The sequence below is a fragment of the Schistocerca cancellata genome, unplaced genomic scaffold, assembly GCF_023864275.1.
Source record: "Schistocerca cancellata isolate TAMUIC-IGC-003103 unplaced genomic scaffold, iqSchCanc2.1 HiC_scaffold_1109, whole genome shotgun sequence".
In the NCBI taxonomy this organism is placed as follows: domain Eukaryota; kingdom Metazoa; phylum Arthropoda; class Insecta; order Orthoptera; family Acrididae; genus Schistocerca; species Schistocerca cancellata.
In genome coordinates, this window is record NW_026047108.1 from 1,000,490 (window position 1) to 1,021,446 (window position 20,957).

General features: G+C 47.5%; 41 non-coding genes across 41 annotated transcripts; all 41 read right to left on the reverse strand.

The window, feature by feature from the left end:
* Positions 1-139: 139 nt before the first annotated feature.
* On the reverse strand, positions 140-212 carry Trnak-cuu (transfer RNA lysine (anticodon CUU)). The gene has a single exon. It is a non-coding gene; the product is annotated as a tRNA-Lys (tRNA).
* A 440-nt stretch (positions 213-652) lies between these two features.
* On the reverse strand, positions 653-725 carry Trnar-ucg (transfer RNA arginine (anticodon UCG)). The gene has a single exon. It is a non-coding gene; the product is annotated as a tRNA-Arg (tRNA).
* A 556-nt stretch (positions 726-1,281) lies between these two features.
* Trnat-agu (transfer RNA threonine (anticodon AGU)) lies at positions 1,282-1,353 on the reverse strand. The gene has a single exon. It is a non-coding gene; the product is annotated as a tRNA-Thr (tRNA).
* Positions 1,354-1,674: 321 nt separating this feature from the next.
* On the reverse strand, positions 1,675-1,747 carry Trnak-cuu (transfer RNA lysine (anticodon CUU)). Its single transcript has one exon. It is a non-coding gene; the product is annotated as a tRNA-Lys (tRNA).
* Positions 1,748-2,187: 440 nt separating this feature from the next.
* On the reverse strand, positions 2,188-2,260 carry Trnar-ucg (transfer RNA arginine (anticodon UCG)). Its single transcript has one exon. It is a non-coding gene; the product is annotated as a tRNA-Arg (tRNA).
* Positions 2,261-2,825: 565 nt separating this feature from the next.
* On the reverse strand, positions 2,826-2,897 carry Trnat-agu (transfer RNA threonine (anticodon AGU)). The gene has a single exon. It is a non-coding gene; the product is annotated as a tRNA-Thr (tRNA).
* A 321-nt stretch (positions 2,898-3,218) lies between these two features.
* On the reverse strand, positions 3,219-3,291 carry Trnak-cuu (transfer RNA lysine (anticodon CUU)). The gene has a single exon. It is a non-coding gene; the product is annotated as a tRNA-Lys (tRNA).
* Positions 3,292-3,731: 440 nt separating this feature from the next.
* On the reverse strand, positions 3,732-3,804 carry Trnar-ucg (transfer RNA arginine (anticodon UCG)). Its single transcript has one exon. It is a non-coding gene; the product is annotated as a tRNA-Arg (tRNA).
* A 559-nt stretch (positions 3,805-4,363) lies between these two features.
* Trnat-agu (transfer RNA threonine (anticodon AGU)) lies at positions 4,364-4,435 on the reverse strand. Its single transcript has one exon. It is a non-coding gene; the product is annotated as a tRNA-Thr (tRNA).
* A 321-nt stretch (positions 4,436-4,756) lies between these two features.
* Positions 4,757-4,829, reverse strand: Trnak-cuu (transfer RNA lysine (anticodon CUU)). The gene has a single exon. It is a non-coding gene; the product is annotated as a tRNA-Lys (tRNA).
* A 440-nt stretch (positions 4,830-5,269) lies between these two features.
* Positions 5,270-5,342, reverse strand: Trnar-ucg (transfer RNA arginine (anticodon UCG)). Its single transcript has one exon. It is a non-coding gene; the product is annotated as a tRNA-Arg (tRNA).
* A 553-nt stretch (positions 5,343-5,895) lies between these two features.
* Positions 5,896-5,967, reverse strand: Trnat-agu (transfer RNA threonine (anticodon AGU)). The gene has a single exon. It is a non-coding gene; the product is annotated as a tRNA-Thr (tRNA).
* A 321-nt stretch (positions 5,968-6,288) lies between these two features.
* Positions 6,289-6,361, reverse strand: Trnak-cuu (transfer RNA lysine (anticodon CUU)). The gene has a single exon. It is a non-coding gene; the product is annotated as a tRNA-Lys (tRNA).
* Positions 6,362-6,801: 440 nt separating this feature from the next.
* Positions 6,802-6,874, reverse strand: Trnar-ucg (transfer RNA arginine (anticodon UCG)). Its single transcript has one exon. It is a non-coding gene; the product is annotated as a tRNA-Arg (tRNA).
* A 544-nt stretch (positions 6,875-7,418) lies between these two features.
* On the reverse strand, positions 7,419-7,490 carry Trnat-agu (transfer RNA threonine (anticodon AGU)). The gene has a single exon. It is a non-coding gene; the product is annotated as a tRNA-Thr (tRNA).
* A 321-nt stretch (positions 7,491-7,811) lies between these two features.
* On the reverse strand, positions 7,812-7,884 carry Trnak-cuu (transfer RNA lysine (anticodon CUU)). The gene has a single exon. It is a non-coding gene; the product is annotated as a tRNA-Lys (tRNA).
* A 440-nt stretch (positions 7,885-8,324) lies between these two features.
* Trnar-ucg (transfer RNA arginine (anticodon UCG)) lies at positions 8,325-8,397 on the reverse strand. The gene has a single exon. It is a non-coding gene; the product is annotated as a tRNA-Arg (tRNA).
* Positions 8,398-8,947: 550 nt separating this feature from the next.
* Positions 8,948-9,019, reverse strand: Trnat-agu (transfer RNA threonine (anticodon AGU)). The gene has a single exon. It is a non-coding gene; the product is annotated as a tRNA-Thr (tRNA).
* Positions 9,020-9,340: 321 nt separating this feature from the next.
* Trnak-cuu (transfer RNA lysine (anticodon CUU)) lies at positions 9,341-9,413 on the reverse strand. The gene has a single exon. It is a non-coding gene; the product is annotated as a tRNA-Lys (tRNA).
* Positions 9,414-9,853: 440 nt separating this feature from the next.
* Trnar-ucg (transfer RNA arginine (anticodon UCG)) lies at positions 9,854-9,926 on the reverse strand. Its single transcript has one exon. It is a non-coding gene; the product is annotated as a tRNA-Arg (tRNA).
* A 550-nt stretch (positions 9,927-10,476) lies between these two features.
* Positions 10,477-10,548, reverse strand: Trnat-agu (transfer RNA threonine (anticodon AGU)). Its single transcript has one exon. It is a non-coding gene; the product is annotated as a tRNA-Thr (tRNA).
* Positions 10,549-10,869: 321 nt separating this feature from the next.
* Trnak-cuu (transfer RNA lysine (anticodon CUU)) lies at positions 10,870-10,942 on the reverse strand. Its single transcript has one exon. It is a non-coding gene; the product is annotated as a tRNA-Lys (tRNA).
* A 440-nt stretch (positions 10,943-11,382) lies between these two features.
* On the reverse strand, positions 11,383-11,455 carry Trnar-ucg (transfer RNA arginine (anticodon UCG)). Its single transcript has one exon. It is a non-coding gene; the product is annotated as a tRNA-Arg (tRNA).
* Positions 11,456-12,005: 550 nt separating this feature from the next.
* Trnat-agu (transfer RNA threonine (anticodon AGU)) lies at positions 12,006-12,077 on the reverse strand. Its single transcript has one exon. It is a non-coding gene; the product is annotated as a tRNA-Thr (tRNA).
* Positions 12,078-12,398: 321 nt separating this feature from the next.
* Positions 12,399-12,471, reverse strand: Trnak-cuu (transfer RNA lysine (anticodon CUU)). The gene has a single exon. It is a non-coding gene; the product is annotated as a tRNA-Lys (tRNA).
* Positions 12,472-12,911: 440 nt separating this feature from the next.
* On the reverse strand, positions 12,912-12,984 carry Trnar-ucg (transfer RNA arginine (anticodon UCG)). Its single transcript has one exon. It is a non-coding gene; the product is annotated as a tRNA-Arg (tRNA).
* Positions 12,985-13,528: 544 nt separating this feature from the next.
* On the reverse strand, positions 13,529-13,600 carry Trnat-agu (transfer RNA threonine (anticodon AGU)). The gene has a single exon. It is a non-coding gene; the product is annotated as a tRNA-Thr (tRNA).
* Positions 13,601-13,921: 321 nt separating this feature from the next.
* On the reverse strand, positions 13,922-13,994 carry Trnak-cuu (transfer RNA lysine (anticodon CUU)). Its single transcript has one exon. It is a non-coding gene; the product is annotated as a tRNA-Lys (tRNA).
* Positions 13,995-14,434: 440 nt separating this feature from the next.
* On the reverse strand, positions 14,435-14,507 carry Trnar-ucg (transfer RNA arginine (anticodon UCG)). The gene has a single exon. It is a non-coding gene; the product is annotated as a tRNA-Arg (tRNA).
* A 550-nt stretch (positions 14,508-15,057) lies between these two features.
* On the reverse strand, positions 15,058-15,129 carry Trnat-agu (transfer RNA threonine (anticodon AGU)). The gene has a single exon. It is a non-coding gene; the product is annotated as a tRNA-Thr (tRNA).
* A 321-nt stretch (positions 15,130-15,450) lies between these two features.
* Trnak-cuu (transfer RNA lysine (anticodon CUU)) lies at positions 15,451-15,523 on the reverse strand. Its single transcript has one exon. It is a non-coding gene; the product is annotated as a tRNA-Lys (tRNA).
* A 440-nt stretch (positions 15,524-15,963) lies between these two features.
* Positions 15,964-16,036, reverse strand: Trnar-ucg (transfer RNA arginine (anticodon UCG)). The gene has a single exon. It is a non-coding gene; the product is annotated as a tRNA-Arg (tRNA).
* A 547-nt stretch (positions 16,037-16,583) lies between these two features.
* Positions 16,584-16,655, reverse strand: Trnat-agu (transfer RNA threonine (anticodon AGU)). The gene has a single exon. It is a non-coding gene; the product is annotated as a tRNA-Thr (tRNA).
* Positions 16,656-16,976: 321 nt separating this feature from the next.
* Positions 16,977-17,049, reverse strand: Trnak-cuu (transfer RNA lysine (anticodon CUU)). The gene has a single exon. It is a non-coding gene; the product is annotated as a tRNA-Lys (tRNA).
* A 440-nt stretch (positions 17,050-17,489) lies between these two features.
* On the reverse strand, positions 17,490-17,562 carry Trnar-ucg (transfer RNA arginine (anticodon UCG)). The gene has a single exon. It is a non-coding gene; the product is annotated as a tRNA-Arg (tRNA).
* Positions 17,563-18,109: 547 nt separating this feature from the next.
* Positions 18,110-18,181, reverse strand: Trnat-agu (transfer RNA threonine (anticodon AGU)). The gene has a single exon. It is a non-coding gene; the product is annotated as a tRNA-Thr (tRNA).
* A 321-nt stretch (positions 18,182-18,502) lies between these two features.
* On the reverse strand, positions 18,503-18,575 carry Trnak-cuu (transfer RNA lysine (anticodon CUU)). Its single transcript has one exon. It is a non-coding gene; the product is annotated as a tRNA-Lys (tRNA).
* A 440-nt stretch (positions 18,576-19,015) lies between these two features.
* On the reverse strand, positions 19,016-19,088 carry Trnar-ucg (transfer RNA arginine (anticodon UCG)). Its single transcript has one exon. It is a non-coding gene; the product is annotated as a tRNA-Arg (tRNA).
* Positions 19,089-19,641: 553 nt separating this feature from the next.
* Trnat-agu (transfer RNA threonine (anticodon AGU)) lies at positions 19,642-19,713 on the reverse strand. The gene has a single exon. It is a non-coding gene; the product is annotated as a tRNA-Thr (tRNA).
* Positions 19,714-20,034: 321 nt separating this feature from the next.
* Positions 20,035-20,107, reverse strand: Trnak-cuu (transfer RNA lysine (anticodon CUU)). The gene has a single exon. It is a non-coding gene; the product is annotated as a tRNA-Lys (tRNA).
* Positions 20,108-20,547: 440 nt separating this feature from the next.
* Positions 20,548-20,620, reverse strand: Trnar-ucg (transfer RNA arginine (anticodon UCG)). Its single transcript has one exon. It is a non-coding gene; the product is annotated as a tRNA-Arg (tRNA).
* Positions 20,621-20,957: the final 337 nt, after the last annotated feature.

Sequence of the window (20,957 nt, forward strand, 5' to 3'; positions counted from 1 at the left end):
TTCAGAGTCACTTTCAGCTTCAAATACCGTTCCTCTGATATTCATACGAAGCTAGGCATCGTCGTAACCCGTTACGTTCATTACGCAAGGCTCACGAGAGGGGCGCATGTTGGATCCGCGTAGACACAAAATCTTGCGCCGCCCAGCGTGGGGCTCGAACCCACGACCCTGAGATTAAGAGTCTCATGCTCTACCGACAGAGCTAGCCGTGCTGCACGCAACGCGTTACGAGCCATATATTACTGATTTGACCTGCGACCATCTATTGAAGATTCTTTTGACTACAGCTTATTTGCTGCTGCCACAAATCAGCTACAATCCTATTCAATGAAAAATTGTCTCCGAAAGGCATCAAATCTGCTTGAAATGATACGTGGCTATCAGCACCATTATTCAACACACATGCTCGACAGTGCGCAGACGCCTGTGGCGTAGCCCTTGGCTCCTGAATCAGATGCAGTAGTTCCAACAAAAACTCTCCTGAACGGCACTGTGCCGAAAACTTCGCTACAGATCACCCTTGTCTTGCTTGTGCTTCTGGTAGACGCCGGTTTTGCAGCCAGGAAGCGGACAGCAGCAACTTCCAACTAGTTTTAGAGTACTCAAACAACACAGTAAAACAGCATGCATCTTTTGCAGAACAGGAAAAACTCGACCGTGACAGGATTCGAACCTGCAATCTTCGGATCCGAAGTCCGACGCCTTATCCATTAGGCCACACGGTCACTGGCGCAATATACTTCTCCACACACACCTCATTTTCGACATTTGTACACTTGGCAGAATGAATTTCCCATCTTTGACGCAGTTCTCCATCTCAAATTTCAGTACTAAAAGTACGACGCTACTTCTTGCTGTGTCCCATCGCAAGTTACATTCAAGCCCTTATGACGCTGATCAAACAAGAGGTGGCAAATCAGCTTCAATCGCTTAGTGCCATCTCAGTCGCTTGCAGAAGGTACCTCACCCTATGTGATACAATGGCGAGTTGTCGCTATTACCAAAGCGGCGGCGGCGCCGACGACGACGACGACGACGACGACGACAATCGCGAGGGTCTTTATCAGGGGTAGAAAATACATCACAAGAACTAAGTATTTCACGTCGGCATTCTCCGGAGACTGCCAAAAGCAGCAGTTTCTGGTGCCCACTTTAATAGCACCATTCACACTATTCATTTGCGAGAGCATTTCTGAAATACCGCACCCATTCATAATTTTTTTATCCTTGACCGCTTTTTTCGAAAGGGCCACGGTGGGAGGGGCTGTTACAAAATTCATTTGCCTCCTGTGAGGATCGAACTCACGACCTCTGGTTTACTAGACCAGCGCTCTGCCACTGAGCTAAGGAGGCGCCTCCTAGCGCACTTTTCGGGTACTTTGTTCTTACAGACTAGTGAATCGGAGCCCTTCAGCTCGAAACGCACCGCATGAGCGACCATTATTTGCATTTAGTTAGCACAGCTGCTGCTTTCCTACACATCTCACACTATATCGATGTACAACTAAAATTCCAAAACAACACATTTATTTCATTTCAGAGTCACTTTCAGCTTCAAATACCGTTCCTCTGATATTCATACGAAGCTAGGCATCGTCGTAACCCGTTACGTTCATTACGCAAGGCTCACGAGAGGGGCGCATGTTGGATCCGCGTAGACACAAAATCTTGCGCCGCCCAGCGTGGGGCTCGAACCCACGACCCTGAGATTAAGAGTCTCATGCTCTACCGACAGAGCTAGCCGTGCTGCACGCAACGCGTTACGAGCCATATATTACTGATTTGACCTGCGACCATCTATTGAAGATTCTTTTGACTACAGCTTATTTGCTGCTGCCACAAATCAGCTACAATCCTATTCAATGAAAAATTGTCTCCGAAAGGCATCAAATCTGCTTGAAATGATACGTGGCTATCAGCACCATTATTCAACACACATGCTCGACAGTGCGCAGACGCCTGTGGCGTAGCCCTTGGCTCCTGAATCAGATGCAGTAGTTCCAACAAAAACTCTCCTGAACGGCACTGTGCCGAAAACTTCGCTACAGATCACCCTTGTCTTGCTTGTGCTTCTGGTAGACGCCGGTTTTGCAGCCAGGAAGCGGACAGCAGCAACTTCCAACTACTTTTAGAGTACTCAAACAACACAGTAAAACAGCATGCATCTTTTGCAGAACAGGAAAAACTCGACCGTGACAGGATTCGAACCTGCAATCTTCGGATCCGAAGTCCGACGCCTTATCCATTAGGCCACACGGTCACTGGCGCAATATACTTCTCCACACACACCTCATTTTCGACATTTGTACACTTGACAGAATGAATTTCCCATCTTTGACGCAGTTCTCCATCTCAAATTTCAGTACTAAAAGTACGACGCTACTTCTTGCTGTGTCCCATCGCAAGTTACATTCAAGCCCTTATGACGCTGATCAAACAAGAGGTGGCAAATCAGCTTCAATCGCTTAGTGCCATCTCAGTCGCTTGCAGAAGGTACCTCACCCTATGTGATACAATGGCGAGTTGTCGCTATTACCAAAGCGGCGGCGGCGCCGACGACGACGACGACGACGACGACGACGACGACGACAATCGCGAGGGTCTTTATCAGGGGTAGAAAATACATCACAAGAACTAAGTATTTCACGTCGGCATTCTCCGGAGACTGCCAAAAGCAGCAGTTTCTGGTGCCCACTTTAATAGCACCATTCACACTATTCATTTGCGAGAGCATTTCTGAAATACCGCACCCATTCATAATTTTTTTATCCTTGACCGCTTTTTTCGAAAGGGCCACGGTGGGAGGGGCTGTTACAAAATTCATTTGCCTCCTGTGAGGATCGAACTCACGACCTCTGGTTTACTAGACCAGCGCTCTGCCACTGAGCTAAGGAGGCGCCTCCTAGCGCACTTTTCGGGTACTTTGTTCTTACAGACTAGTGAATCGGAGCCCTTCAGCTCGAAACGCACCGCATGAGCGACCATTATTTGCATTTAGTTAGCACAGCTGCTGCTTTCCTACACATCTCACACTATATCGATGTACAACTAAAATTCCAAAACAACACATTTATTTCATTTCAGAGTCACTTTCAGCTTCAAATACCGTTCCTCTGATATTCATACGAAGCTAGGCATCGTCGTAACCCGTTACGTTCATTACGCAAGGCTCACGAGAGGGGCGCATGTTGGATCCGCGTAGACACAAAATCTTGCGCCGCCCAGCGTGGGGCTCGAACCCACGACCCTGAGATTAAGAGTCTCATGCTCTACCGACTGAGCTAGCCGTGCTGCACGCAACGCGTTACGAGCCATATATTACTGATTTGACCTGCGACCATCTATTGAAGATTCTTTTGACTACAGCTTATTTGCTGCTGCCACAAATCAGCTACAATCCTATTCAATGAAAAATTGTCTCCGAAAGGCATCAAATCTGCTTGAAATGATACGTGGCTATCAGCACCATTATTCAACACACATGCTCGACAGTGCGCAGACGCCTGTGGCGTAGCCCTTGGCTCCTGAATCAGATGCAGTAGTTCCAACAAAAACTCTCCTGAACGGCACTGTGCCGAAAACTTCGCTACAGATCACCCTTGTCTTGCTTGTGCTTCTGGTAGACGCCGGTTTTGCAGCCAGGAAGCGGACAGCAGCAACTTCCAACTAGTTTTAGAGTACTCAAACAACACAGTAAAACAGCATGCATCTTTTGCAGAACAGGAAAAACTCGACCGTGACAGGATTCGAACCTGCAATCTTCGGATCCGAAGTCCGACGCCTTATCCATTAGGCCACACGGTCACTGGCGCAATATACTTCTCCACACACACCTCATTTTCGACATTTGTACACTTGGCAGAATGAATTTCCCATCTTTGACGCAGTTCTCCATCTCAAATTTCAGTACTAAAAGTACGACGCTACTTCTTGCTGTGTCCCATCGCAAGTTACATTCAAGCCCTTATGACGCTGATCAAACAAGAGGTGGCAAATCAGCTTCAATCGCTTAGTGCCATCTCAGTCGCTTGCAGAAGGTACCTCACCCTATGTGATACAATGGCGAGTTGTCGCTATTACCAAAGCGGCGGCGGCGCCGCCGCCGCCGACGACGACGACGACGACGACAATCGCGAGGGTCTTTATCAGGGGTAGAAAATACATCACAAGAACTAAGTATTTCACGTCGGCATTCTCCGGAGACTGCCAAAAGCTGCAGATTCTGGTGCCCACTTTAATAGCACCATTCACACTATTCATTTGCGAGAGCATTTCTTAAATACCGCACCCATTCATAATTTTTTTATCCTTGACCGCTTTTTTCGAAAGGGCCACGGTGGGAGGGGCTGTTACAAAATTCATTTGCCTCCTGTGAGGATCGAACTCACGACCTCTGGTTTACTAGACCAGCGCTCTGCCACTGAGCTAAGGAGGCGCCTCCTAGCGCACTTTTCGGGTACTTTGTTCTTACAGACTAGTGAATCGGAGCCCTTCAGCTCGAAACGCACCGCATGAGCGACCATTATTTGCATTTAGTTAGCACAGCTGCTGCTTTCCTACACATCTCACACTATATCGATGTACAACTAAAATTCCAAAACAACACATTTATTTCATTTCAGAGTCACTTTCAGCTTCAAATACCGTTCCTCTGATATTCATACGAAGCTAGGCATCGTCGTAACCCGTTACGTTCATTACGCAAGGCTCACGAGAGGGGCGCATGTTGGATCCGCGTAGACACAAAATCTTGCGCCGCCCAGCGTGGGGCTCGAACCCACGACCCTGAGATTAAGAGTCTCATGCTCTACCGACAGAGCTAGCCGTGCTGCACGCAACGCGTTACGAGCCATATATTACTGATTTGACCTGCGACCATCTATTGAAGATTCTTTTGACTACAGCTTATTTGCTGCTGCCACAAATCAGCTACAATCCTATTCAATGAAAAATTGTCTCCGAAAGGCATCAAATCTGCTTGAAATGATACGTGGCTATCAGCACCATTATTCAACACACATGCTCGACAGTGCGCAGACGCCTGTGGCGTAGCCCTTGGCTCCTGAATCAGATGCAGTAGTTCCAACAAAAACTCTCCTGAACGGCACTGTGCCGAAAACTTCGCTACAGATCACCCTTGTCTTGCTTGTGCTTCTGGTAGACGCCGGTTTTGCAGCCAGGAAGCGGACAGCAGCAACTTCCAACTAGTTTTAGAGTACTCAAACAACACAGTAAAACAGCATGCATCTTTTGCAGAACAGGAAAAACTCGACCGTGACAGGATTCGAACCTGCAATCTTCGGATCCGAAGTCCGACGCCTTATCCATTAGGCCACACGGTCACTGGCGCAATATACTTCTCCACACACACCTCATTTTCGACATTTGTACACTTGGCAGAATGAATTTCCCATCTTTGACGCAGTTCTCCATCTCAAATTTCAGTACTAAAAGTACGACGCTACTTCTTGCTGTGTCCCATCGCAAGTTACATTCAAGCCCTTATGACGCTGATCAAACAAGAGGTGGCAAATCAGCTTCAATCGCTTAGTGCCATCTCAGTCGCTTGCAGAAGGTACCTCACCCTATGTGATACAATGGCGAGTTGTCGCTATTACCAAAGCGGCGGCGGCGCCGCCGCCGCCGCCGACGACGACGACAATCGCGAGGGTCTTTATCAGGGGTAGAAAATACATCACAAGAACTAAGTATTTCACGTCGGCATTCTCCGGAGACTGCCAAAAGCAGCAGTTTCTGGTGCCCACTTTAATAGCACCATTCACACTATTCATTTGCGAGAGCATTTCTGAAATACCGCACCCATTCATAATTTTTTTATCCTTGACCGCTTTTTTCGAAAGGGCCACGGTGGGAGGGGCTGTTACAAAATTCATTTGCCTCCTGTGAGGATCGAACTCACGACCTCTGGTTTACTAGACCAGCGCTCTGCCACTGAGCTAAGGAGGCGCCTCCTAGCGCACTTTTCGGGTACTTTGTTCTTACAGACTAGTGAATCGGAGCCCTTCAGCTCGAAACGCACCGCATGAGCGACCATTATTTGCATTTAGTTAGCACAGCTGCTGCTTTCCTACACATCTCACACTATATCGATGTACAACTAAAATTCCAAAACAACACATTTATTTCATTTCAGAGTCACTTTCAGCTTCAAATACCGTTCCTCTGATATTCATACGAAGCTAGGCATCGTCGTAACCCGTTACGTTCATTACGCACGGCTCACGAGAGGGGCGCATGTTGGATCCGCGTAGACACAAAATCTTGCGCCGCCCAGCGTGGGGCTCGAACCCACGACCCTGAGATTAAGAGTCTCATGCTCTACCGACAGAGCTAGCCGTGCTGCACGCAACGCGTTACGAGCCATATATTACTGATTTGACCTGCGACCATCTATTGAAGATTCTTTTGACTACAGCTTATTTGCTGCTGCCACAAATCAGCTACAATCCTATTCAATGAAAAATTGTCTCCGAAAGGCATCAAATCTGCTTGAAATGATACGTGGCTATCAGCACCATTATTCAACACACATGCTCGACAGTGCGCAGACGCCTGTGGCGTAGCCCTTGGCTCCTGAATCAGATGCAGTAGTTCCAACAAAAACTCTCCTGAACGGCACTGTGCCGAAAACTTCGCTACAGATCACCCTTGTCTTGCTTGTGCTTCTGGTAGACGCCGGTTTTGCAGCCAGGAAGCGGACAGCAGCAACTTCCAACTAGTTTTAGAGTACTCAAACAACACAGTAAAACAGCATGCATCTTTTGCAGAACAGGAAAAACTCGACCGTGACAGGATTCGAACCTGCAATCTTCGGATCCGAAGTCCGACGCCTTATCCATTAGGCCACACGGTCACTGGCGCAATATACTTCTCCACACACACCTCATTTTCGACATTTGTACACTTGGCAGAATGAATTTCCCATCTTTGACGCAGTTCTCCATCTCAAATTTCAGTACTAAAAGTACGACGCTACTTCTTGCTGTGTCCCATCGCAAGTTACATTCAAGCCCTTATGACGCTGATCAAACAAGAGGTGGCAAATCAGCTTCAATCGCTTAGTGCCATCTCAGTCGCTTGCAGAAGGTACCTCACCCTATGTGATACAATGGCGAGTTGTCGCTATTACCAAAGCGGCGGCGGCGCCGACGACGACGACGACAATCGCGAGGGTCTTTATCAGGGGTAGAAAATACATCACAAGAACTAAGTATTTCACGTCGGCATTCTCCGGAGACTGCCAAAAGCAGCAGTTTCTGGTGCCCACTTTAATAGCACCATTCACACTATTCATTTGCGAGAGCATTTCTTAAATACCGCACCCATTCATAATTTTTTTATCCTTGACCGCTTTTTTCGAAAGGGCCACGGTGGGAGGGGCTGTTACAAAATTCATTTGCCTCCTGTGAGGATCGAACTCACGACCTCTGGTTTACTAGACCAGCGCTCTGCCACTGAGCTAAGGAGGCGCCTCCTAGGGCACTTTTCGGGTACTTTGTTCTTACAGACTAGTGAATCGGAGCCCTTCAGCTCGAAACGCACCGCATGAGCGACCATTATTTGCATTTAGTTAGCACAGCTGCTGCTTTCCTACACATCTCACACTATATCGATGTACAACTAAAATTCCAAAACAACACATTTATTTCATTTCAGAGTCACTTTCAGCTTCAAATAACGTTCCTCTGATATTCATACGAAGCTAGGCATCGTCGTAACCCGTTACGTTCATTACGCAAGGCTCACGAGAGGGGCGCATGTTGGATCCGCGTAGACACAAAATTTTGCGCCGCCCAGCGTGGGGCTCGAACCCACGACCCTGAGATTAAGAGTCTCATGCTCTACCGACAGAGCTAGCCGTGCTGCACGCAACGCGTTACGAGCCATATATTACTGATTTGACCTGCGACCATCTATTGAAGATTCTTTTGACTACAGCTTATTTGCTGCTGCCACAAATCAGCTACAATCCTATTCAATGAAAAATTGTCTCCGAAAGGCATCAAATCTGCTTGAAATGATACGTGGCTATCAGCACCATTATTCAACACACATGCTCGACAGTGCGCAGACGCCTGTGGCGTAGCCCTTGGCTCCTGAATCAGATGCAGTAGTTCCAACAAAAACTCTCCTGAACGGCACTGTGCCGAAAACTTCGCTACAGATCACCCTTGTCTTGCTTGTGCTTCTGGTAGACGCCGGTTTTGCAGCCAGGAAGCGGACAGCAGCAACTTCCAACTAGTTTTAGAGTACTCAAACAACACAGTAAAACAGCATGCATCTTTTGCAGAACAGGAAAAACTCGACCGTGACAGGATTCGAACCTGCAATCTTCGGATCCGAAGTCCGACGCCTTATCCATTAGGCCACACGGTCACTGGCGCAATATACTTCTCCACACACACCTCATTTTCGACATTTGTACACTTGGCAGAATGAATTTCCCATCTTTGACGCAGTTCTCCATCTCAAATTTCAGTACTAAAAGTACGACGCTACTTCTTGCTGTGTCCCATCGCAAGTTACATTCAAGCCCTTATGACGCTGATCAAACAAGAGGTGGCAAATCAGCTTCAATCGCTTAGTGCCATCTCAGTCGCTTGCAGAAGGTACCTCACCCTATGTGATACAATGGCGAGTTGTCGCTATTACCAAAGCGGCGGCGGCGCCGACGACGACGACGACGACGACAATCGCGAGGGTCTTTATCAGGGGTAGAAAATACATCACAAGAACTAAGTATTTCACGTCGGCATTCTCCGGAGACTGCCAAAAGCAGCAGTTTCTGGTGCCCACTTTAATAGCACCATTCACACTATTCATTTGCGAGAGCATTTCTTAAATACCGCACCCATTCATAATTTTTTTATCCTTGACCGCTTTTTTCGAAAGGGCCACGGTGGGAGGGGCTGTTACAAAATTCATTTGCCTCCTGTGAGGATCGAACTCACGACCTCTGGTTTACTAGACCAGCGCTCTGCCACTGAGCTAAGGAGGCGCCTCCTAGGGCACTTTTCGGGTACTTTGTTCTTACAGACTAGTGAATCGGAGCCCTTCAGCTCGAAACGCACCGCATGAGCGACCATTATTTGCATTTAGTTAGCACAGCTGCTGCTTTCCTACACATCTCACACTATATCGATGTACAACTAAAATTCCAAAACAACACATTTATTTCATTTCAGAGTCACTTTCAGCTTCAAATAACGTTCCTCTGATATTCATACGAAGCTAGGCATCGTCGTAACCCGTTACGTTCATTACGCAAGGCTCACGAGAGGGGCGCATGTTGGATCCGCGTAGACACAAAATTTTGCGCCGCCCAGCGTGGGGCTCTAACCCACGACCCTGAGATTAAGAGTCTCATGCTCTACCGACAGAGCTAGCCGTGCTGCACGCAACGCGTTACGAGCCATATATTACTGATTTGACCTGCGACCATCTATTGAAGATTCTTTTGACTACAGCTTATTTGCTGCTGCCACAAATCAGCTACAATCCTATTCAATGAATAATTGTCTGCGAAAGGCATCAAATCTGCTTGAAATGATACGTGGCTATCAGCACCATTATTCAACACACATGCTCGACAGTGCGCAGACGCCTGTGGCGTAGCCCTTGGCTCCTGAATCAGATGCAGTAGTTCCAACAAAAACTCTCCTGAACGGCACTGTGCCGAAAACTTCGCTACAGATCACCCTTGTCTTGCTTGTGCTTCTGGTAGACGCCGGTTTTGCAGCCAGGAAGCGGACAGCAGCTACTTCCAACTACTTTTAGAGTACTCAAACAACACAGTAAAACAGCATGCATCTTTTGCAGAACAGGAAAAACTCGACCGTGACAGGATTCGAACCTGCAATCTTCGGATCCGAAGTCCGACGCCTTATCCATTAGGCCACACGGTCACTGGCGCAATATACTTCTCCACACACACCTCATTTTCGACATTTGTACACTTGGCAGAATGAATTTCCCATCTTTGACGCAGTTCTCCATCTCAAATTTCAGTACTAAAAGTACGACGCTACTTCTTGCTGTGTCCCATCGCAAGTTACATTCAAGCCCTTATGACGCTGATCAAACAAGAGGTGGCAAATCAGCTTCAATCGCTTAGTGCCATCTCAGTCGCTTGCAGAAGGTACCTCACCCTATGTGATACAATGGCGAGTTGTCGCTATTACCAAAGCGGCGGCGGCGCCGACGACGACGACGACGACGACAATCGCGAGGGTCTTTATCAGGGGTAGAAAATACATCACAAGAACTAAGTATTTCACGTCGGCATTCTCCGGAGACTGCCAAAAGCAGCAGTTTCTGGTGCCCACTTTAATAGCACCATTCACACTATTCATTTGCGAGAGCATTTCTTAAATACCGCACCCATTCATAATTTTTTTATCCTTGACCGCTTTTTTCGAAAGGGCCACGGTGGGAGGGGCTGTTACAAAATTCATTTGCCTCCTGTGAGGATCGAACTCACGACCTCTGGTTTACTAGACCAGCGCTCTGCCACTGAGCTAAGGAGGCGCCTCCTAGGGCACTTTTCGGGTACTTTGTTCTTACAGACTAGTGAATCGGAGCCCTTCAGCTCGAAACGCACCGCATGAGCGACCATTATTTGCATTTAGTTAGCACAGCTGCTGCTTTCCTACACATCTCACACTATATCGATGTACAACTAAAATTCCAAAACAACACATTTATTTCATTTCAGAGTCACTTTCAGCTTCAAATAACGTTCCTCTGATATTCATACGAAGCTAGGCATCGTCGTAACCCGTTACGTTCATTACGCAAGGCTCACGAGAGGGGCGCATGTTGGATCCGCGTAGACACAAAATTTTGCGCCGCCCAGCGTGGGGCTCTAACCCACGACCCTGAGATTAAGAGTCTCATGCTCTACCGACAGAGCTAGCCGTGCTGCACGCAACGCGTTACGAGCCATATATTACTGATTTGACCTGCGACCATCTATTGAAGATTCTTTTGACTACAGCTTATTTGCTGCTGCCACAAATCAGCTACAATCCTATTCAATGAATAATTGTCTGCGAAAGGCATCAAATCTGCTTGAAATGATACGTGGCTATCAGCACCATTATTCAACACACATGCTCGACAGTGCGCAGACGCCTGTGGCGTAGCCCTTGGCTCCTGAATCAGATGCAGTAGTTCCAACAAAAACTCTCCTGAACGGCACTGTGCCGAAAACTTCGCTACAGATCACCCTTGTCTTGCTTGTGCTTCTGGTAGACGCCGGTTTTGCAGCCAGGAAGCGGACAGCAGCAACTTCCAACTAGTTTTAGAGTACTCAAACAACACAGTAAAACAGCATGCATCTTTTGCAGAACAGGAAAAACTCGACCGTGACAGGATTCGAACCTGCAATCTTCGGATCCGAAGTCCGACGCCTTATCCATTAGGCCACACGGTCACTGGCGCAATATACTTCTCCACACACACCTCATTTTCGACATTTGTACACTTGGCAGAATGAATTTCCCATCTTTGACGCAGTTCTCCATCTCAAATTTCAGTACTAAAAGTACGACGCTACTTCTTGCTGTGTCCCATCGCAAGTTACATTCAAGCCCTTATGACGCTGATCAAACAAGAGGTGGCAAATCAGCTTCAATCGCTTAGTGCCATCTCAGTCGCTTGCAGAAGGTACCTCACCCTATGTGATACAATGGCGAGTTGTCGCTATTACCAAAGCGGCGGCGGCGCCGACGACGACGACGACGACGACAATCGCGAGGGTCTTTATCAGGGGTAGAAAATACATCACAAGAACTAAGTATTTCACGTCGGCATTCTCCGGAGACTGCCAAAAGCAGCAGTTTCTGGTGCCCACTTTAATAGCACCATTCACACTATTCATTTGCGAGAGCATTTCTGAAATACCGCACCCATTCATAATTTTTTTATCCTTGACCGCTTTTTTCGAAAGGGCCACGGTGGGAGGGGCTGTTACAAAATTCATTTGCCTCCTGTGAGGATCGAACTCACGACCTCTGGTTTACTAGACCAGCGCTCTGCCACTGAGCTAAGGAGGCGCCTCCTAGCGCACTTTTCGGGTACTTTGTTCTTACAGACTAGTGAATCGGAGCCCTTCAGCTCGAAACGCACCGCATGAGCGACCATTATTTGCATTTAGTTAGCACAGCTGCTGCTTTCCTACACATCTCACACTATATCGATGTACAACTAAAATTCCAAAACAACACATTTATTTCATTTCAGAGTCACTTTCAGCTTCAAATACCGTTCCTCTGATATTCATACGAAGCTAGGCATCGTCGTAACCCGTTACGTTCATTACGCACGGCTCACGAGAGGGGCGCATGTTGGATCCGCGTAGACACAAAATCTTGCGCCGCCCAGCGTGGGGCTCGAACCCACGACCCTGAGATTAAGAGTCTCATGCTCTACCGACAGAGCTAGCCGTGCTGCACGCAACGCGTTACGAGCCATATATTACTGATTTGACCTGCGACCATCTATTGAAGATTCTTTTGACTACAGCTTATTTGCTGCTGCCACAAATCAGCTACAATCCTATTCAATGAAAAATTGTCTCCGAAAGGCATCAAATCTGCTTGAAATGATACGTGGCTATCAGCACCATTATTCAACACACATGCTCGACAGTGCGCAGACGCCTGTGGCGTAGCCCTTGGCTCCTGAATCAGATGCAGTAGTTCCAACAAAAACTCTCCTGAACGGCACTGTGCCGAAAACTTCGCTACAGATCACCCTTGTCTTGCTTGTGCTTCTGGTAGACGCCGGTTTTGCAGCCAGGAAGCGGACAGCAGCAACTTCCAACTAGTTTTAGAGTACTCAAACAACACAGTAAAACAGCATGCATCTTTTGCAGAACAGGAAAAACTCGACCGTGACAGGATTCGAACCTGCAATCTTCGGATCCGAAGTCCGACGCCTTATCCATTAGGCCACACGGTCACTGGCGCAATATACTTCTCCACACACACCTCATTTTCGACATTTGTACACTTGGCAGAATGAATTTCCCATCTTTGACGCAGTTCTCCATCTCAAATTTCAGTACTAAAAGTACGACGCTACTTCTTGCTGTGTCCCATCGCAAGTTACATTCAAGCCCTTATGACGCTGATCAAACAAGAGGTGGCAAATCAGCTTCAATCGCTTAGTGCCATCTCAGTCGCTTGCAGAAGGTACCTCACCCTATGTGATACAATGGCGAGTTGTCGCTATTACCAAAGCGGCGGCGGCGCCGACGACGACGACGACAATCGCGAGGGTCTTTATCAGGGGTAGAAAATACATCACAAGAACTAAGTATTTCACGTCGGCATTCTCCGGAGACTGCCAAAAGCAGCAGTTTCTGGTGCCCACTTTAATAGCACCATTCACACTATTCATTTGCGAGAGCATTTCTTAAATACCGCACCCATTCATAATTTTTTTATCCTTGACCGCTTTTTTCGAAAGGGCCACGGTGGGAGGGGCTGTTACAAAATTCATTTGCCTCCTGTGAGGATCGAACTCACGACCTCTGGTTTACTAGACCAGCGCTCTGCCACTGAGCTAAGGAGGCGCCTCCTAGGGCACTTTTCGGGTACTTTGTTCTTACAGACTAGTGAATCGGAGCCCTTCAGCTCGAAACGCACCGCATGAGCGACCATTATTTGCATTTAGTTAGCACAGCTGCTGCTTTCCTACACATCTCACACTATATCGATGTACAACTAAAATTCCAAAACAACACATTTATTTCATTTCAGAGTCACTTTCAGCTTCAAATAACGTTCCTCTGATATTCATACGAAGCTAGGCATCGTCGTAACCCGTTACGTTCATTACGCAAGGCTCACGAGAGGGGCGCATGTTGGATCCGCGTAGACACAAAATTTTGCGCCGCCCAGCGTGGGGCTCGAACCCACGACCCTGAGATTAAGAGTCTCATGCTCTACCGACAGAGCTAGCCGTGCTGCACGCAACGCGTTACGAGCCATATATTACTGATTTGACCTGCGACCATCTATTGAAGATTCTTTTGACTACAGCTTATTTGCTGCTGCCACAAATCAGCTACAATCCTATTCAATGAAAAATTGTCTCCGAAAGGCATCAAATCTGCTTGAAATGATACGTGGCTATCAGCACCATTATTCAACACACATGCTCGACAGTGCGCAGACGCCTGTGGCGTAGCCCTTGGCTCCTGAATCAGATGCAGTAGTTCCAACAAAAACTCTCCTGAACGGCACTGTGCCGAAAACTTCGCTACAGATCACCCTTGTCTTGCTTGTGCTTCTGGTAGACGCCGGTTTTGCAGCCAGGAAGCGGACAGCAGCAACTTCCAACTAGTTTTAGAGTACTCAAACAACACAGTAAAACAGCATGCATCTTTTGCAGAACAGGAAAAACTCGACCGTGACAGGATTCGAACCTGCAATCTTCGGATCCGAAGTCCGACGCCTTATCCATTAGGCCACACGGTCACTGGCGCAATATACTTCTCCACACACACCTCATTTTCGACATTTGTACACTTGGCAGAATGAATTTCCCATCTTTGACGCAGTTCTCCATCTCAAATTTCAGTACTAAAAGTACGACGCTACTTCTTGCTGTGTCCCATCGCAAGTTACATTCAAGCCCTTATGACGCTGATCAAACAAGAGGTGGCAAATCAGCTTCAATCGCTTAGTGCCATCTCAGTCGCTTGCAGAAGGTACCTCACCCTATGTGATACAATGGCGAGTTGTCGCTATTACCAAAGCGGCGGCGGCGCCGACGACGACGACGACGACGACAATCGCGAGGGTCTTTATCAGGGGTAGAAAATACATCACAAGAACTAAGTATTTCACGTGGGCATTCTCCGGAGACTGCCAAAAGCAGCAGTTTCTGGTGCCCACTTTAATAGCACCATTCACACTATTCATTTGCGAGAGCATTTCTTAAATACCGCACCCATTCATAATTTTTTTATCCTTGACCGCTTTTTTCGAAAGGGCCACGGTGGGAGGGGCTGTTACAAAATTCATTTGCCTCCTGTGAGGATCGAACTCACGACCTCTGGTTTACTAGACCAGCGCTCTGCCACTGAGCTAAGGAGACGCCTCCTAGCGCACTTTTCGGGTACTTTGTTCTTACAGAGTAGTGAATCGGAGCCCTTCAGCTCGAAACGCACCGCATGAGCGACCATTATTTGCATTTAGTTAGCACAGCTGCTGCTTTCCTACACATCTCACACTATATCGATGTACAACTAAAATTCCAAAACAACACATTTATTTCATTTCAGAGTCACTTTCAGCTTCAAATACCGTTCCTCTGATATTCATACGAAGCTAGGCATCGTCGTAACCCGTTACGTTCATTACGCAAGGCTCACGAGAGGGGCGCATGTTGGATCCGCGTAGACACAAAATCTTGCGCCGCCCAGCGTGGGGCTCGAACCCACGACCCTGAGATTAAGAGTCTCATGCTCTACCGACAGAGCTAGCCGTGCTGCACGCAACGCGTTACGAGCCATATATTACTGATTTGACCTGCGACCATCTATTGAAGATTCTTTTGACTACAGCTTATTTCCTGCTGCCACAAATCAGCTACAATCCTATTCAATGAAAAATTGTCTCCGAAAGGCATCAAATCTGCTTGAAATGATACGTGGCTATCAGCACCATTATTCAACACACATGCTCGACAGTGCGCAGACGCCTGTGGCGTAGCCCTTGGCTCCTGAATCAGATGCAGTAGTTCCAACAAAAACTCTCCTGAACGGCACTGTGCCGAAAACTTCGCTACAGATCACCCTTGTCTTGCTTGTGCTTCTGGTAGACGCCGGTTTTGCAGCCAGGAAGCGGACAGCAGCAACTTCCAACTAGTTTTAGAGTACTCAAACAACACAGTAAAACAGCATGCATCTTTTGCAGAACAGGAAAAACTCGACCGTGACAGGATTCGAACCTGCAATCTTCGGATCCGAAGTCCGACGCCTTATCCATTAGGCCACACGGTCACTGGCGCAATATACTTCTCCACACACACCTCATTTTCGACATTTGTACACTTGGCAGAATGAATTTCCCATCTTTGACGCAGTTCTCCATCTCAAATTTCAGTACTAAAAGTACGACGCTACTTCTTGCTGTGTCCCATCGCAAGTTACATTCAAGCCCTTATGACGCTGATCAAACAAGAGGTGGCAAATCAGCTTCAATCGCTTAGTGCCATCTCAGTCGCTTGCAGAAGGTACCTCACCCTATGTGATACAATGGCGAGTTGTCGCTATTACCAAAGCGGCGGCGGCGCCGACGACGACGACGACGACAATCGCGAGGGTCTTTATCAGGGGTAGAAAATACATCACAAGAACTAAGTATTTCACGTCGGCATTCTCCGGAGACTGCCAAAAGCAGCAGTTTCTGGTGCCCACTTTAATAGCACCATTCACACTATTCATTTGCGAGAGCATTTCTTAAATACCGCACCCATTCATAATTTTTTTATCCTTGACCGCTTTTTTCGAAAGGGCCACGGTGGGAGGGGCTGTTACAAAATTCATTTGCCTCCTGTGAGGATCGAACTCACGACCTCTGGTTTACTAGACCAGCGCTCTGCCACTGAGCTAAGGAGGCGCCTCCTAGGGCACTTTTCGGGTACTTTGTTCTTACAGACTAGTGAATCGGAGCCCTTCAGCTCGAAACGCACCGCATGAGCGACCATTATTTGCATTTAGTTAGCACAGCTGCTGCTTTCCTACACATCTCACACTATATCGATGTACAACTAAAATTCCAAAACAACACATTTATTTCATTTCAGAGTCACTTTCAGCTTCAAATAACGTTCCTCTGATATTCATACGAAGCTAGGCATCGTCGTAACCCGTTACGTTCATTACGCAAGGCTCACGAGAGGGGCGCATGTTGGATCCGCGTAGACACAAAATTTTGCGCCGCCCAGCGTGGGGCTCTAACCCACGACCCTGAGATTAAGAGTCTCATGCTCTACCGACAGAGCTAGCCGTGCTGCACGCAACGCGTTACGAGCCATATATTACTGATTTGACCTGCGACCATCTATTGAAGATTCTTTTGACTACAGCTTATTTGCTGCTGCCACAAATCAGCTACAATCCTATTCAATGAATAATTGTCTGCGAAAGGCATCAAATCTGCTTGAAATGATACGTGGCTATCAGCACCATTATTCAACACACATGCTCGACAGTGCGCAGACGCCTGTGGCGTAGCCCTTGGCTCCTGAATCAGATGCAGTAGTTCCAACAAAAACTCTCCTGAACGGCACTGTGCCGAAAACTTCGCTACAGATCACCCTTGTCTTGCTTGTGCTTCTGGTAGACGCCGGTTTTGCAGCCAGGAAGCGGACAGCAGCTACTTCCAACTACTTTTAGAGTACTCAAACAACACAGTAAAACAGCATGCATCTTTTGCAGAACAGGAAAAACTCGACCGTGACAGGATTCGAACCTGCAATCTTCGGATCCGAAGTCCGACGCCTTATCCATTAGGCCACACGGTCACTGGCGCAATATACTTCTCCACACACACCTCATTTTCGACATTTGTACACTTGGCAGAATGAATTTCCCATCTTTGACGCAGTTCTCCATCTCAAATTTCAGTACTAAAAGTACGACGCTACTTCTTGCTGTGTCCCATCGCAAGTTACATTCAAGCCCTTATGACGCTGATCAAACAAGAGGTGGCAAATCAGCTTCAATCGCTTAGTGCCATCTCAGTCGCTTGCAGAAGGTACCTCACCCTATGTGATACAATGGCGAGTTGTCGCTATTACCAAAGCGGCGGCGGCGCCGACGACGACGACGACGACAATCGCGAGGGTCTTTATCAGGGGTAGAAAATACATCACAAGAACTAAGTATTTCACGTCGGCATTCTCCGGAGACTGCCAAAAGCAGCAGTTTCTGGTGCCCACTTTAATAGCACCATTCACACTATTCATTTGCGAGAGCATTTCTTAAATACCGCACCCATTCATAATTTTTTTATCCTTGACCGCTTTTTTCGAAAGGGCCACGGTGGGAGGGGCTGTTACAAAATTCATTTGCCTCCTGTGAGGATCGAACTCACGACCTCTGGTTTACTAGACCAGCGCTCTGCCACTGAGCTAAGGAGGCGCCTCCTAGGGCACTTTTCGGGTACTTTGTTCTTACAGACTAGTGAATCGGAGCCCTTCAGCTCGAAACGCACCGCATGAGCGACCATTATTTGCATTTAGTTAGCACAGCTGCTGCTTTCCTACACATCTCACACTATATCGATGTACAACTAAAATTCCAAAACAACACATTTATTTCATTTCAGAGTCACTTTCAGCTTCAAATAACGTTCCTCTGATATTCATACGAAGCTAGGCATCGTCGTAACCCGTTACGTTCATTACGCAAGGCTCACGAGAGGGGCGCATGTTGGATCCGCGTAGACACAAAATTTTGCGCCGCCCAGCGTGGGGCTCTAACCCACGACCCTGAGATTAAGAGTCTCATGCTCTACCGACAGAGCTAGCCGTGCTGCACGCAACGCGTTACGAGCCATATATTACTGATTTGACCTGCGACCATCTATTGAAGATTCTTTTGACTACAGCTTATTTGCTGCTGCCACAAATCAGCTACAATCCTATTCAATGAATAATTGTCTGCGAAAGGCATCAAATCTGCTTGAAATGATACGTGGCTATCAGCACCATTATTCAACACACATGCTCGACAGTGCGCAGACGCCTGTGGCGTAGCCCTTGGCTCCTGAATCAGATGCAGTAGTTCCAACAAAAACTCTCCTGAACGGCACTGTGCCGAAAACTTCGCTACAGATCACCCTTGTCTTGCTTGTGCTTCTGGTAGACGCCGGTTTTGCAGCCAGGAAGCGGACAGCAGCAACTTCCAACTAGTTTTAGAGTACTCAAACAACACAGTAAAACAGCATGCATCTTTTGCAGAACAGGAAAAACTCGACCGTGACAGGATTCGAACCTGCAATCTTCGGATCCGAAGTCCGACGCCTTATCCATTAGGCCACACGGTCACTGGCGCAATATACTTCTCCACACACACCTCATTTTCGACATTTGTACACTTGGCAGAATGAATTTCCCATCTTTGACGCAGTTCTCCATCTCAAATTTCAGTACTAAAAGTACGACGCTACTTCTTGCTGTGTCCCATCGCAAGTTACATTCAAGCCCTTATGACGCTGATCAAACAAGAGGTGGCAAATCAGCTTCAATCGCTTAGTGCCATCTCAGTCGCTTGCAGAAGGTACCTCACCCTATGTGATACAATGGCGAGTTGTCGCTATTACCAAAGCGGCGGCGGCGCCGACGACGACGACGACGACGACGACAATCGCGAGGGTCTTTATCAGGGGTAGAAAATACATCACAAGAACTAAGTATTTCACGTCGGCATTCTCCGGAGACTGCCAAAAGCAGCAGTTTCTGGTGCCCACTTTAATAGCACCATTCACACTATTCATTTGCGAGAGCATTTCTTAAATACCGCACCCATTCATAATTTTTTTATCCTTGACCGCTTTTTTCGAAAGGGCCACGGTGGGAGGGGCTGTTACAAAATTCATTTGCCTCCTGTGAGGATCGAACTCACGACCTCTGGTTTACTAGACCAGCGCTCTGCCACTGAGCTAAGGAGACGCCTCCTAGGGCACTTTTCGGGTACTTTGTTCTTACAGACTAGTGAATCGGAGCCCTTCAGCTCGAAACGCACCGCATGAGCGACCATTATTTGCATTTAGTTAGCACAGCTGCTGCTTTCCTACACATCTCACACTATATCGATGTACAACTAAAATTCCAAAACAACACATTTATTTCATTTCAGAGTCACTTTCAGCTTCAAATACCGTTCCTCTGATATTCATACGAAGCTAGGCATCGTCGTAACCCGTTACGTTCATTACGCAAGGCTCACGAGAGGGGCGCATGTTGGATCCGCGTAGACACAAAATCTTGCGCCGCCCAGCGTGGGGCTCGAACCCACGACCCTGAGATTAAGAGTCTCATGCTCTACCGACAGAGCTAGCCGTGCTGCACGCAACGCGTTACGAGCCATATATTACTGATTTGACCTGCGACCATCTATTGAAGATTCTTTTGACTACAGCTTATTTCCTGCTGCCACAAATCAGCTACAATCCTATTCAATGAAAAATTGTCTCCGAAAGGCATCAAATCTGCTTGAAATGATACGTGGCTATCAGCACCATTATTCAACACACATGCTCGACAGTGCGCAGACGCCTGTGGCGTAGCCCTTGGCTCCTGAATCAGATGCAGTAGTTCCAACAAAAACTCTCCTGAACGGCACTGTGCCGAAAACTTCGCTACAGATCACCCTTGTCTTGCTTGTGCTTCTGGTAGACGCCGGTTTTGCAGCCAGGAAGCGGACAGCAGCAACTTCCAACTAGTTTTAGAGTACTCAAACAACACAGTAAAACAGCATGCATCTTTTGCAGAACAGGAAAAACTCGACCGTGACAGGATTCGAACCTGCAATCTTCGGATCCGAAGTCCGACGCCTTATCCATTAGGCCACACGGTCACTGGCGCAATATACTTCTCCACACACACCTCATTTTCGACATTTGTACACTTGGCAGAATGAATTTCCCATCTTTGACGCAGTTCTCCATCTCAAATTTCAGTACTAAAAGTACGACGCTACTTCTTGCTGTGTCCCATCGCAAGTTACATTCAAGCCCTTATGACGCTGATCAAACAAGAGGTGGCAAATCAGCTTCAATCGCTTAGTGCCATCTCAGTCGCTTGCAGAAGGTACCTCACCCTATGTGATACAATGGCGAGTTGTCGCTATTACCAAAGCGGCGGCGGCGCCGACGACGACGACGACGACGACAATCGCGAGGGTCTTTATCAGG